This window comes from Rhinatrema bivittatum, chromosome 2 (genome assembly GCF_901001135.1).
Source record: "Rhinatrema bivittatum chromosome 2, aRhiBiv1.1, whole genome shotgun sequence".
In the NCBI taxonomy this organism is placed as follows: domain Eukaryota; kingdom Metazoa; phylum Chordata; class Amphibia; order Gymnophiona; family Rhinatrematidae; genus Rhinatrema; species Rhinatrema bivittatum.
The window spans coordinates 659,777,791-659,792,594 of NC_042616.1; positions in this window are offsets into that span (position 1 = coordinate 659,777,791).

The window sequence follows — 14,804 nt, forward strand, 5'->3', positions numbered from 1 at the left end:
AGGAGGAAACGGGCAGCGCGTGCAGGGCTCGGCGCGCGCAAGTTGCACAAATGTGCACCCCCTTGCGCGCGCTGACCCTGCATTTTATAAGATATGCGTGACTACACGCGTATCTTATAAAATCCGGCATACTTTTATTCGCTCGCGTGTAGATTTATAAAATCTACCCCTCAATGCGCACATTTTTACCTTCAAAAATTAATGCCAGTCTCGGAGCTGGCATTAAGTCTTCAGGAACCCCAAAAGTTTACAGTAAAGCAGAAAATGCTGCTTTTCTGTGGTTCCTCCAACTTAATATTGTGGCGGTATTAAGTCATTAGCCTACTGCATCATGTGCCCAGGAGAGGTAGATGGGCACGCACTAGGAAAGCAGGTGCTCAATCATGAGCCCATGTTTTTCTCTTGCGGGTATTGCATTGGCCTATATGCTTCATACGCCCTGAAAGAAGTTCCATATTGAGAAGGTGGTAAAATACTGTTTCTCTAATAAGTTAGTGATGGTATCGCTTTCTGTCTCCATTGTCAAAGAATAGTGATCGTGGCTAATAGATTTTCTGTTTTATAATACCAGAAAAAGAAGAAGGAAAATCTCCGAATAAGGCAAGTTGCAGCAAGAAAGGAATCTTCACATTAAGGATATAAGGCACATAACAAAAACTTGTTTCCAAAATGCTTGGATTCTCTCACACAGGACCAAACTAAATGGCCTAACTGCGATTTTGTATGAGTTGGGGAATTCAAATAAATTGATTAATAAAGGATTGAAGTGGTAACTGAAGTAGTAGTTCTTGTTGCTATTTTTTGCAGATGAGATCTACCATCCATTGTTTATAAAGGTTTTCCAATGCTCTTTTTTTTTAAACAATTTTTATTGGAAATGAATACAGTAAATAAGGTCAAAGGTTACAACACTACCAACAAAATGATCACAAACCCAGAGCGCAAGGAGATCAAGATATATACATTCTCACAGAACAAGCAGGATGGTAGTCCTCACATATGGGTGACATCATAGGATGGAGCCCAATCACGGAACACTTTTGTCAAAGTTTCTAGAACTTTGACTAGCACCTACTGGGCATGCCCAGCATGGCACTAAACCTGCAGCCAGCAGGGGTCCCCCTTCAGTCTTCTTTTTTCCGCGCAGCAGTAGCTATGAGGGTTAAGGAGCTCCACAGAGATTCCTGACAGGAATTTTCCTCACAGAATTACTAAAAACTTTCATACCCCACAGGGGTCCCTCCTTCGGATTTTTGACTCCGCAGTACTCCGGTAAGTTTTATCTGTTTTCGGTCGATTCCCGTCGAGTTTGTCCCTCGTGGCCTACTGGCCGTCGACCGTACCGCGGCTAAATTTTTCAAAGGCCATGGCATCGGGATTCCGTCGGTGCCCGGACTGTGCTCGCACCATGTCCATAACAGACCCGCTTAAAGTCTGTGTAATGTGTCTCGGGTGCGAGCATGATGTCCAGACTTGCACCAAATGTGCCTTAATGACACCAAAAGGTCGCAAGGCCAGAATGGAGAAAATGGAACTTCTCTTCCATTCTCAAACTCCGACGCCGTCCATTGCATAGACGTCGTCTGAACCGGCACTGTCCACTTCGCGCCAGTATCGACCACTGGCCGGCGACCGTCCGGCATCAACGACTTCTCGGCCTTCGACTACCTCTACTCCCCCATCAGGACTGAGGGGATCGTAGAGAAAAACATCGGCATTGACACCGCAAGTCTCGGACCATCAAGGAAGGAAAATCTTTGACCTCGCCATCGTCCAAGCCGCCATCAAAGAAACCCCGTCCAGAAAAGGCATTGACCCTTTTTGCGACCGGGTCACCGAGGCAACCCTCACCCGGACAGGTATCGGGAGCCGCGACTCCGCCTTTAACGGTGGTCCCTCCGGCTATGCCTCTGCCTCCTTCTTCCCTTCCGGAGCTGGGGCTGCTTGCTCCAGGTCTCCATGAAGAACTGGACTAGGTGGTTCAGGAGGCCATCGATAAGGCGATGCACAGACTCCAAGGTCCTCCGGCGCCGAAATCGGTGCCGGTTGCGGAACAGACCATCGATCGGTTCCGCATTGGCAGCGCTGCTTTCGAAGATGGAAGTGCTCATAGCTGCTTTTCCACCGATGGATCCTGGGTCATCGATGGCTCTGGTGCCTTCCCTGCTTACCCTGTCATTGGGAGGGGAAACACTGTTCCGCATTCCTCCATCAGGAGTCCTTCCGATGCCTCAACCATCGATGCCGATGCGCCCGTCAGCGCCACTGAGCAATCCATTGATTCCCTCGATGCCTGCACTTGTGCCCTCGATGCCTTCATCGGTGCCTCCAGTACTTCCCTCGATGCCTTCAGATCCTAGACCAGGACCTTCAGGAATAGCATCGTCCTGTCCTTCTCAGGTTCCTACAGGGACAGGTGCTGATCCCTATGAAACCTGGACTGACGATTCATCTCAAGACACCGATGATTTACCATCGCCACCTTCTCCTACTGAAAGTAGGAAGCGTTCTCCTCCAGAGGACTTGTCCTTCATAAATTTTGTGAAGGAAATGTCTGAATTGGTTCCCTTCCAATTACAGACTGAGCAAGATGCTAGGCACCAAATGATGGAGCTGTTACAATTCCTGGATGCTCCCAAGGAAATAACCTCCATCCCTATTCATCAGGTTCTTTTGGATCTCCTCAAAAAGAACTGGGAACACCCTGATTCTGTTGCTCCAGTCAGCAGAAAAGCTGATACTACTTATTTGGTCCAGTCAGCCCCAGGATTCCAGAAATCTCAGCTGGATCACCAATCTGTGGTTGTAGAATCTGCCCAAAAGAGGGCAAAAAGATCAAAACCCCACTCTTCCTTTACCCCGGGAAAGGAACAGAAATTCCTGGATGCCGTTGGCCGGCGTGTCTTCCAGGGATCAATGCTTATCTCTCGGATCGCCTACTACCAGCTGTATATGACCCAGTACAACAGGGTCTTATTCAAGCAGATACAGGACTTTGCAGAGTCCCTGCCTCAGCAATTCCAGGAACAGCTTCAAACCCTGGTACACAAGGGTTTCGAAGCAGGGAAGCATGAAATAAGATCCTCTTATGATATCTTCGAAACCACTTCCAGGGTATCTGCAACTGCTATTTCAGCAAGACAATGGGCCTGGCTCAAGTCTTCGGACTTGCGCCCTGAAGTACAAGACTGATTATCTGATCTGCCCTGCATAGGAGACAATCTGTTTGGCGAACAGATTCAGCGGACGGTGGCGGAACTCAAGGACCATCATGAGACCCTTCGCCAGCTCTCTCTGATGCCCTCTGAGTATTCCTCCAAACAGCCTTTCAGGAAGGATACTAAAAAGTCATTCTTCTGTCCAAAGAAGTCCTATCCACCACCGTCTAGAACTCATTCCATAAGACCTTTCCAAAAGGCCCAGTCTCGTCAACCTCGTAAACAAAAGCCACAAGCAGCTCCTCAGCCGGGCCCTGCTTCCGGTTTTTGACTCCTGCATAGAGAGCAGCAGCCAGTTTCCACTGCCTCAGATACATGCGGGAGGTCGATTGTGCCATTTCAACAACAGGTGGCATACAATCACCTCAGACCAATGGGTCCTTGCCATAATTTCTCAGGGTTATCACCTGAACTTTCTCTCCATCTCACCGGACTCCCCACCTCTACCGACGTGGAGAACATCCGACCACTCACTACTCCTGGAGCAGGAGGTCTCCCTCCTCCTCCAGTCCAGAGCAATAGAGCCAGTGCCCTACTCCCAACAAGGCCTAGGATTCTATTCCCAGAATTTTCTAATCCCCAAAGAATCAGGCGGGGTTCATCCAATTCTGGACCTATGTGCCCTCAACAAGTACCTCCACCAAAGAAAGTTCAAGATGGTAACCTTGGGTTCCCTCCTTCCTCTTCTGCAAAAAGGAGACTGGCTCTGCTCTCTCGATCTCCAAGACGCGTACACACATTGCGATAACTCCATTTCATCGCAGGTTCCTGAGATTTCTGGTAGGCCCCAAGCACTATCAGTACCGAGTGCTCCCATTTGGCCTGGCATCTGCGCCACGAGTCTTCACCAAGTGCCTCGTAGTAGTAGCAGCCTTCCACAGGACTCAAGGTGTTCACGCCTACCCCTATCTAGATGATTGGTTGATCAGGGTTCCCACTCAGCAAGCTGCTCTGTCGTCCCTACGTCTTACTTTACACACTCTGATTTCGCTAGGATTTCTCATCAATTATGCGAAATCCTGCTTAGTCCCATCTCAAACTTTATCATTCATAGGGGCAGACTTGGACACCTTGCAGGCAAAGGCATTTCTGCCTTAACAGGAAGCTCTCACTCTCATCTCTCTCGCACACCAGCTACAGTCTCAGCACCGCACGACTGCACGCCACTTCCTCAGCATGCTGGGATACATGGCGTCCTCAGTACAGGTTAACCCAATGGCCCGCTTAGCCATGAGAGTCATGCAGTGGACTCAGGTCACAATGGACTCAGTCCGTCCAACCTCTATCGACCACTGTCTACATCACCGACTCACTTCATCAGGCTCTAGCCTGGTGGCAAAATCAGATCAATCTCCTCCAAGGCCTACCCTTCCGGGCTCCAGACCCTCAAATAATTCTCATCACCGATACTTCCAACCTCGTCTGGGGTGCCCATGTCGCGGATTTGCAGACACACGGAACTTGGTCTCCAGAGGAAGCCAAACACCAAATCAATTTCCTGGAGCTGCGAGCAATCAGATATGCTCTCAGGGTCTTTCAGGATCACCTTTCCAATCAGGTCATCCTGATTCAGACGGACAACCAGGTGGCCATGTGGTACATCAACAAACAGGGAGGGATGGGCTCCTACCAACTGTATCAGGAAGCTGCACAGATATGGGCGGAGTCCCTCTCCCATTTGATGTACCTCAAGGCTACCTACTTCCCGGGAGTTGACAATGTGTTGGTGGACAAGCTAAGTTGCGCTTTCCATCCGCACGAGTGGTCCCTCAACCCCACAGTAGTGAACTCAATATTCCAACGTTGGGGTTATTCTTGCATAGACCTCTTTGCGTCACCTCAAAACCGCAAAGTAGAGAACTTTTGCTCTCTCAGTCGCAGCCAACACTCTCAGCCAAGAGATGTATTCTCCCTCTCATGGACAACCGGTCTCCTATATGCATTCCCTCCACTTCCACTTCTATCAAAGACTCTCGTGAAGTTACGTCAGGACAAAGGATGCATGATCCTGATAGCACCTCACTGGCCTCGCCAAGTGTGGTTTCCAATACTTTATGATCTCTCCATTCACAGGTACATTCCCTTGGGAATGGACCCGCTTCTGATCACTCAGAACGATGTGTGCCTACGCCACCCCAATCTTCAAGCTTTGTCCCTGACGGCCTGAATGTTAAAAGGTTAATTCTTCAGCCACTTAACCTTTCAGAGCCAGTTTCCCGTGTCCTGATTGCTTCACGGAAGCCTTCCACGAGAAAGTCTTACCTCTACAAATGGAACAGGTTTAAGTCATGATGCTCTTCTCAATCCCTTGATCCCTTTACCTGTTCCATCACGAAGTTTCTAGACTATCTCTGGCACTTGTCAGAATCAAGTCTAAAAACTTCCTCCATCAGAATGCATGTCAGTGCGGTGGCCGCCTTCCATAAAGGTGTCTGGGACGTTCCTATTTCGGTACAACCCCTCGTAACACGTTTTCTGAAAGGCTTGCTTCACCTCAAGCTTCCACTGCGTCCTCTAGCCCCTTCTTGGTACCTCAATCTGGTTTTGGGTCGACTCATGAAACCACCATTCGAGCCTCTCCAATCCTGTGATCTTCGCTATCTCACATGGAAAGTGATTTTTCTTTTGTCAATCACATCTGCTTGCAGAGTTAGTGAATTACAGGCCCTAGTCACCTATCTACCTTTTTAATTACTGGCAGCCCACGGCCCTTTGCCCTTACTATGTCACAGGGGCTACCGCTGCCATTAGTCGACCCCAGTGACTTAGTGAGGGCAAAAGGCCGTCAGCGCCATTTTGACTACTGGCAGCCGACAGCCCAAGTCCAGGAGATCACTCCCGGACCGCTCCTGGACCCCAGCTGGACCACCAGGGACTTTTGGTAGGTCTTTGGGGGGGGGGGGGGTTGTAGTAAATTAATTTTGGAGGTCTTGGGGGGCGTCAGGAGGGTGGGAGGTTTTGTTAGATTTTTACTTTTTTATTAAAGATTTGTCTGCGAGCCAGATGCAGCCATCAAAAGAGCCACATCTGGCTCGCGAGCCATAGGTTCCCGACCCCTGCCATAGAGTGTAGTGAGAAAATGTAAAAAACGGACTGTGAAAACCAGAAGTCTTAAGCATCTCAAACAACAAAATCCAATTCCCTCTATCAAAGTTTTTTTCAGCATCAAAACTGACTATTAAAGAATTCAATTGGGACTTAAGAGAATGTTCCAAAGTGGTTATCACCCTGCAAACATTCAAAACTGCTGCTTGTCGCCCTTTTATAAATCTCACTTGTTCCTTTATAATCAGTTTTGGCAGGAGAGAAAGGCGATCAGCCATAATCTCCGCCATAAGTTTAATGTCAAAATTTAAGAGCGAAATAGTTCTTTAAGAGTCTGGAAGTATAGGGGTAGATTTAAAAACCTGCACGCGGGCGCAGATTTGTTTGAGCAACCCGGTGCGAACAAATCTACACCTGATTTTATAACATGTGCTCGCTGCCGCGCGCATTTTATAAAATCCAGGGTCGGTGCGCGGTTGTGCAACTTGCATGTGCTGAGCCGCGCAGGCTGCCTCCGTTCCCTCCGAGGCAGCTCCGAAATCGGAGTGGCCTCGGAGGGAACTTTTCAACCGCTCCCCCCCATCTTCCCCTCCCTCCCCCTACCTAACCCACCCACCAGCCCTAACTAAATCCCCCTGCCTACCTTTGTTTCAAAAGTTACGCCTGCCCGCGCTGGCAGGCGAACCTCCAGCACGGCCGCGGTGCCGGAGGACTCGGGAACGCCCCCACCCCCGGACTGCCCATTTCTGAAAGCCCCGGGACATATGCGCGTAACCCTTTGAAAATCTACCCCATAGGGTCCCTGCCTGCTTTCAGTAAACCTACAATTGTTGGTTTATTGGAATGCCATGAAAGATCAGCAGGTCCCAGCAAAGTTTCCAATACATTACCAAAAGGCAAACATACCTGATTAAGCTTTTATAAACTTCACTAGGAGTCTTGAGCAATTGGGCACAATTTATAATAGACCATACCTCATTTAAAGTAATAGGAGCATTGAGATGCTGCAAAGCCTTCTCAGACAGTTTTGGAAGGTGTAAATTAGCTATGTATCCTGCACAATGTCACAGGGATCCGCACATTTGTACCCTCAGAAATTGCCTGCCCAGTCAGGCGTTAATTTCCGAGCAGCCCAAAAAGTGTACAGAAGAGCAGAAAACACTGCTTTCTGTATTTCCTCCGACTTAATATTGTGGACGCCCAGGAGAGGTGGCTGTCAGTGGGTTAGGTAAACGGACGCTCAATTTTACGAGTGGCAGCGTGACCCCTTATTTTAATATTTGATTGCGTGCCCAGGAGAGGTGGCCAGGTGCGCATTAGGAAAGCAGGAGTTCAACACCGAGCACCCGTTTTCCGCACTGATTTATTGCATCGTCCTGTTTGTGTTTATACTAAAACAGACCTTTATTCATTTTTTTTTTATGTATCAGTCTGGGTAGCAAAAAAATTGCATTTGATTATCTAGAGAGGGGAAAATACAGTATTTCTGCTTGTCCTCCTGTAATTGTTTCTCCAAATTTAATATATTTTTTACTAACAATTTCTTTTTCCTGGTTACATAAGCCATGATCTTCCCCATGAGAAATGAATTTGTGGTTTCCCAAAAAAGCAAAGGGGAATTTTGATGGATACCATTGAAAGTCTTGTATTCCTTCCATTTACCCCTAAGATATTAATGGAATTGTCCTGCTGAAAATAGAAAGGAAACCTTTAATGGCCATGAAAATTAGATGTTAAAAAGCTCTCCACATCCATCCACCCCAGTGCAAGGTCAGAAATTTCAAGTGCCCCAATCTCTGTGTTCACCATCTGCAAAAGCATTGTTTTGATAATAAAAGATAGTCATAATAAGATTTGGAGTTGGGGGCCCTGGAAATATGAATAAAATCCTGCTCTAAAGGATGTAACATTCTCCATAGATCTATTAAAAGGAGATGATGGCATAGGGAATTCCCAATTTCTCTGGGGTACAGCTTTAGCAAGTTGTCTGTCTACACTAGAATTCAAAACTATATTGATGTCCCCTCCCAGTAAGATAGGAACATGAAAGTAGTTAAGCAAAATATTGCCAAACTTAGCAAAAAAAGGAAAATGTGGTTATACTTGTCTTGGGGGGGGGGGGGGCAAATATCTGCCCCAACAGGATTCCCAAATAGTGGTGCCTCAACAAAAATAAACCTCCCTGCCAGATCATTAATGGTATATGTATTTCAGTAACTGCAACAGATTTATTAACTAGAATGGCTACTCCAGCTTTGCAGTAGCCTGAAAAGGCAAACAAAAAGTGAACCCCCTAGCCTAGACCCACTCACAGAGCAAATCCTAAAGATAAAAAAATAACACCCCCACCAATTAAGTAGCAAGGAAACAATCAAGAGTTGTTTATCAAAGAATGACAACAGACTAGGAGTGAGCCCTTTATCCCCAGTCCTGACACTAAACCTTCCCCCAGCCCCCTACTATCCTCCCATTCTGAACACTTAATTAAACAGGGTGTCATGGTACACGCCCCAAAAAGATGGAATATCAAAATACACTATATAGGGGCCCTCCCCCGAGCATAGAAACATACAAAAAATCCATGAAATGAAAATATTCAGCTCAGTAATGAGAACTGGAAACCTTAAAAAGCAACATCGCTCTCCAAGCTGTAGCAAAAGGATAACGTGAATGTAATACTAAAGTCATAAGAAAGGCCAGGCACAGAATGTAAAACCTAACCCAAAATGTGTGTACAGTCTTTCAGCTAGAGTCCAGGTTTTGTAGGAAGAGGAAAGTTTCTTCAGCAGTATCCAAAAAAATATGCTTGCCTTTATAAAAAAAACCAAACTTTTAACTTTGGGCAGGAATGGAAGAGTGACACGTAGTTTTTTCATCAACTGTGTACGGACAGAAGAAAAAGATTTCCCTTTTTATTTTTTATTTTTTTTAAGCAACCTCAGCAGAATAATCCTGAAAAAGTAGAATTTTTTCCTTTCATCTAGCAAAGCCCTCTATTATTGATAATTATAACCTAAAACTGCCCAGTTAGTGTATCTCATAACATATAAACATCAAAACCTCACCAACGGAATTGGGAATTCATTTATTTATTAATACTGTGCAACCGGACCTCATATATTGTGTGGGAGAGTTTTCAAAATCTTTGCACAATTACTCTCGCTAAAATTTACCACATGAATATTTTCATCTGTGGTTCCTCAATTCTTATAAATCATCGGTCCTTATCTTTTATGCTGAGTGACCAAAACGCTGAAGGAGTGATCATATGCCCGACACGGCTCGTATTTCTTTAATGCTTCGTCAGGGGCAATATTTCAACTTTTGTTTGCTTCTACAATGAAATAGAATGGTTAAATGTAACAGACTATAAAATTAAAACTTATGTCTGTTATCTAATATACATACGCTCCATACTTCTGTGCTGTCACCCTTTCCATGCTTTCAGCGTTTCCCAAAAATGATCCTCCATGTTGTTACTCCAAGGCGGCATTTAAACCCACCTTTGGATACTGCAACAGCTAGGAAACGACATGGATGCCAAGATACTCCAGCATCTGAGGTGGCTATAAAGAGCACATAGCCAAGTTCAACATACAGCCTAGCTCTTGCTATTCGACAAGCCAGGTGACTCTCTTCCAATACAAATATACAGGGAAGGAAGCCCGTATCCCCACTGTGATCTTAAAGAAGGTCCTGGGTACAGTGGCCAGCCAGAAGGGCAAGACTTGAAACTGATAAGGACATCCCAGAACAGCACACCACAGGAACTGTTGATGTTCGTGACGACTGGGAATATGTAGAAAGCCTCCGTTAGTTCTAGAGACAGAATTCCCCTGATTGCATTGCCATTGCTACGGCATGTAGAGTTTCCATATGGAAATGAGTCTCCCGCAAATGTCACTTATGGCACAGTAGTACACTTGGATTTTCAGAAGGCATTTGACAAAGTTCCTCAAGAGAGGCTTCTAGGAAAAATAAAAAGTCATGGTATAGGTGGCGATGTCCTTTCATGGATTACAAATTGGCTAAAAGACAGGAAACAGAGAATAGGATTAAATGGACAATTTTCTCAATGGAAGGGTGTGGGCAGTGGAGTGCCCTCAGGGATCTGTATTGGGACCCTTACTTTTCAATGTATTTATAAATGATCTGGAAAGAAATACAAGTGAGGTAATCAAATTTGCAGATGATACAAAATTGTTCAGAGTAGTTAAATCACAAGCAGTGATAAATTGCAGGAAGACCTTGTGAGGTTGGAAAACTGGGAATCAAAATGGCAGATGAAATTTAATGTGGACAAGTGCAAGGTGATGCATATAGGGAAAAATAACCCATGCTATAGTTACACAATATTAGGTTCCATATTAGGTGCTACTATCCAAGAAAGAGATCTAGGCGTCATAGTGGATAACACATTGAAATCGTCGGTTCAGTGTGCTGTGGCAGTCAAAAAAGCAAACAGAATGTTGGGAATTATTAGAAAGAGAATGGTGAATAAAACGGAAAATGTCATAATGCCTCTGTATTGCTCCATGGTGAGACCGCACCTTGAATACTGTGTACAATTCTGGTCGCCGCATCTCAAAAAAGATATAATTGTGATGAAGAAGGTACAGAGAAGGGCGACCAAAATGATAAAGAAAATGGAACAGCTCCCCTATGAAGAAAGACTAAAGAGGTTAGGACTTTTCAGCTTGGAGAAGAGACGGCTGAGGGGGGATATGATAGAAGTGTTTAAAATCATGAGAGGTCTAGAATGGGTAGATGTGAATCGGTTTTTTACTCTTTCAGATAATAGAAAGACTAGGGGGCACTCCATGAAGTTAGCATGTGGCACATTTAAAACCTGGCTAAGAATATAACCTGGTCTCCGGCTACAGGGGGAGAGGGCAAAAGCCTTTACCGTTGAGCCTCCCTCATCCGTCAATCGCTTCACCTTGAGTATGACTGGGTCTCTGGCAAAGGGGGGGGGGGGGGGGAGAACCTCCCTTATCTGTCAATCGCTTCATCTATTTTTTTTTCTACACCTGAAAAAGACTACCAGACTAAAGGCACTCAACTGAGGGAGGGACCATTGGTGTCACCTAAGGAATACAAGCAGTGCGATAATTTTTTTTTTTTTTTACTACAGGCAATCCCCGATAGGGAATGCATGTCCACCATCTGCTGGAGATAGAGAATACTGGCAGGCTGATGTCAGGGCAGAGCTATGTAGAAACCCCAGGGAGTTTCTAGAAACTTTGACTCGCACACTGAGCATGCCCAGAATGCCACTATCCATACGTCCATGTGGGGTCACTCTTCAGTCTCGTAACATAGAATTACGAAAAAAATAAAACAAACAATAGAAGAAACCCAACTCTGCGGGGTGGCTGGCAGGTTTCGTGATGACTATCATCCTGCTGTCCTAGGAGAACACCTGTTACAGGTAAGCAACTCTGCTTTCTCCTAGGACAAGCAGGATGGTAATCCTCACACATGGGTGAATCCCTAGCTACTGGCTACTCCCAAACAATAATGAGACCAGCACACACCTAACCAGGTGCTAGCAGGCACAATGTCATTGGTGCTGTTGGTAACAGAGGGAGACAGCCTGAACCTGAACAAAGGGCCTTAGGCAGGAAGAGTTGGGTTCTACAGCTGTAAGAGATTCCAAAGGATGGACTGGCCGAAACTGCTATCGCATCAGCCATCCCTATCCAGACAGTAGTAAGAGGCAAAAGTGTTGAGAGAATCCTGTGTCGCAGCCTTGCAGATCTCGTCCATGGGGACTGCTCAGAAATGGGCCACCGAAGTTGCCATGGCTCTGACAGAATGAGCCTTGACATGGCCCCCAAGTTGCCTGAGCATAGCAGCAGGCGATGCCAACCAGTTGGACAGCGTCTGCTTAGTAACAGCAACTCCCAATCTATTCCTGTCAAAAGAGATGAAGAGTTGTGTAGATTGCCTATGGCCTGCTGTCTGCTCCAAGTAGAAGGCTAAGGCTCTCTTGCAATCCAAACTGTGCAGAGTCTGCTCGCCCTGGTGAAAATGAGGCTTGGAAAAAAAGGTGGGCAGGACAATTGACTGATTAAGATTGAAATCCATCACCGCCTTAGGCAGGAACTTAGGGTGCATGTGCGCAGAACCACCCTATCATGAAAGAACTTTGTATAGGGTGGATTCGTCACCAAGGCATAAAAGCTCGTTGACTCTGCATGCTGAAGTAACGGCCACCAAAAACATGACCTTCCATGTCCGGGGTTCCCCAGAGACAGAAAGATCCGATCTGCCACTGCCTGGGGCCAGAATGCGCAGCTCAGCCTGTCCACCACCACATTCTCCATCCCAGCCAGATACATGGCTCGGAACACCATACCCTGGGACAGACCCCATGACCAAATCTGCACCACCTCCTGGCACAGGAGGAACGATCTCATTTATTTATTTATTAGGTTTTGTATACTGTCACTAAAGGGTCCATCATAACGGTTCACAACGGAATAAAATACATCAGATTAAACCAAAATATAATCTGAAAATCAAATCTAAAATGTACATAAAAGGAAAAACCTAAAATTCCTTGTTAACATCATAAAATTATAAAATACAACTCATCGAATAAAATAAATGTAAAAACATCATACCTCCCTGCTTGATTATGTACCACATCATCATCTGGTTGTCAATCTAGATCAATCTCTGGCTATCCAATCTTTGTACGCCCGAAGGGTGTACCGGATTGCGTGGAGCTCCAGGAAGTTGATTTGACACTGAGCTTCTTGAGCGGACCACAGGCCCTGGGTGCGAAGCCCTTCCACATGGGCACCCCAGTCCAGATTGGATGCATTCGTGTTGAGTACAATTTGAGCAGGGGGATTTTGAAAAGGTACCCCCTGTTCCAAATTGGAAAGACTTCCTCACCAAGACAAAGAGTCTCGGAGAGGCGGAGTAATGCAGATGCGCACATGGAGGTCCTGGGTGGCCTGCTGCCACTGGGACTGCAAGGTCCATTGAGCTCTGCGCATATGTAAGTGAGCAAATGGAGTAACAGACGGTCGTGGCCATATGTCCCAGGAGTTGCAACATGTGGTGAGCCGAAATCTGCCTGCTCCGTTGGACCACTCCTACCATGGATACCAGCGTGAGTGCCTGATTATGGGGAAGAAAAGCTCTGGCCTGAGCTGTGTCCAGCAGGGTGCCAATGAAGCCCACATGAGGTGACATGTTAGATGGGACTTCGTGTAGTTGATGATAAACCCCAGGGAGTCCAACACCTGAATGGTCAAGCGCAGGGATTGTACTGCTCTTGTCTAGTTAGCGTTCTTGAGCAGCCAATCGTCTAAATAGAGAAACACCAGCATGCCCTGCCTTTGGAGGTGCGCACCCACCGCAGCCAGATATTTGGTAAAGATGTGTGGGGCCGAGGCCAGTCCGAAGAGAAACACCCTGTACTAGAAATGTTGCCCGCCCAGTACGAACTGTAGATTCTTCCTGTGACCATGGAAGATCTCGATGTGAGTGTAGACATCTTTGAGATCGAGGGAGCATAGCCAGTCCCCTCTCTGTAGAAGGGGAATTAGGGAGCCCAGAGAGACCATTTTGAACTTTTCTCTTCTTAGAAAAAAGAAGGCTCTCAGGTCTAGAATAGGACAGAGTCCCCCAGTTCTCTTTGGAATCAGGAAATATCTGGAGTAGAACTCCCACCCCTGCTGCTCCAGCAGAATGGGCTCATCGGCCCTGGCTGTTACAAGGGCGGAGAGATCCCCCAAAAGCATATCCTGATGCATCCTTGGAGGGGCAAGGAGGAAGGAGTCTGGAAGGACTCCTAGAATATTCAGCCCCAACAAATGATGGACAGAACCCACTGGTCTGAGGTGATGTTGGGCCAATGGTCCATAAAGAACCGTAACCAGCCCCTGACCTTAGGGTGGTATGTCAAGGGTACGGGTGGCCGGCTTATGCTTCCTTGCAACCAGTCAAAATCCTGTGGTGGGGATTGGCTGGGGTACGGGTAAGGCTTGGGGGAATGTTGCTGCCAAGGCTGGCCCCTAGAACTCACCCACTGCGCTCAGAAGCAGGAGGATAGTTTTTCCTCTCGTGGTAAAAGGACCTCCCCCTCTGACCCTGTCGGGAGGACCTCTTGGCCGAGGATGGCAGGTTCAATGTACTGGCCGAAAAATGCTGGAGGGTCTCATGATGATCCTTTAACTGACCCAAAGCATCCCTCACCTTGTCCCCAAAGAGATTCTCACCGGTACATGGCAGGTCTGCAAGCCTCTCCTGGACTGCCGGGTGGAGATCTGAGGCTCAGAGCCAGGCCATCCTGTGGGCACCTTGCCGCCGTCTTGAAGACATCATAGGTGGAACACACCTCATGCTTGCCACCTTCAAAACCTGGCCAGATGACTGACAAGAAAGCGTCTTGCTGCTGTTGGGAGAGGCGCTCGGCCATGTCCTGGACCTGTTTCCAGAGGTTACGAGAATACTGCGTCATATATAGCTGGTAGGAGGTGATAAGGGCGATCAGCATGGAGCCCTGAAAAACCTTCCATCCCA